At 36.9% G+C, this 927-nt stretch overlaps 1 non-coding gene across 1 annotated transcript; it reads right to left on the reverse strand.

The window, feature by feature from the left end:
• Positions 1–422: 422 nt before the first annotated feature.
• On the reverse strand, positions 423–504 carry trnas-uga (transfer RNA serine (anticodon UGA)). The gene has a single exon. It is a non-coding gene; the product is annotated as a tRNA-Ser (tRNA).
• Between the last annotated feature and the right edge of the window lie 423 nt (positions 505–927).

The following is a 927-nucleotide window of genomic DNA, read 5'->3' on the forward strand; positions in this document are numbered from 1 at the left end:
TCAGTCGAGATCCTTTCCACACATGGAGTTGCTTTTTCTAATTCATTGACTACTGATATACTAGATTATTGGCCTAGAGAGTCAGTTGTAAATTAGGTTGAACTTTCTCAGCTTGACTTTCAATTGATTTTTAAAAAAATCATCATCTACAGGTAATGTATTGCATTGCTTCTTGTTTTGCTTAATTCCAAACCCCCGCTCCCGAACATCCAAATTTCACGATAGTTCGACAAATGTTTTGAAACTGATTCATGTTGAAAGTTGGTGGTTTTTTGTGTCTCGACATATAATTTATTTTATTAGACGTCTTGAAATTACTTCGGATTCTTTACAGTTGAAAATTTAGTTTCGATTGAATGCAAAGCTCAAGCTCCACGGAATCGAAATTCTGCAAAGGAATTAATGACTTTTGAAAAATTCAACGCTGTGAACAGGACTCGACCCTGCGCAGGAAGATCCCATTGGATTTCAAATCCAACGCCTTAACATCTCGGCCATCACAGCTCCGACAAAATTGCCAATTTTCATAGTAAAAGAACTGAATTAATGAAATACGTAATTTGAAGAACAAATTGTAAGACCCAAAGATTTCGCCAAATCCTTTGCTGGGACTCAGACGAACGTTACCTTAGCAGATTGACAGGCTTTCATCGCAAACTAGATTCTGACACAGCTGAAGTTGTGGGAATGATTCTTCATCGAATTTTAGAGTCACGGATGTACACCACATGAAGAGAGGATCATAGTCTCACTGCGTCCGATCGACTTTGACTCAATTGCTCATCATCTGGTGCCAAAGTTGTTTTTTAACATTCATCAAAATATGGTATTAGAAATACTGATGCTAAGTCCATAAACACTAGCTATATTCATAAAATCAAAATCGGAATTAGAAAGAATGCAGAACCAATTTACAGGAATGGATCC

The sequence above is a fragment of the Chiloscyllium punctatum genome, chromosome 34 (genome assembly GCF_047496795.1).
Source record: "Chiloscyllium punctatum isolate Juve2018m chromosome 34, sChiPun1.3, whole genome shotgun sequence".
NCBI lineage: Eukaryota > Metazoa > Chordata > Chondrichthyes > Orectolobiformes > Hemiscylliidae > Chiloscyllium > Chiloscyllium punctatum.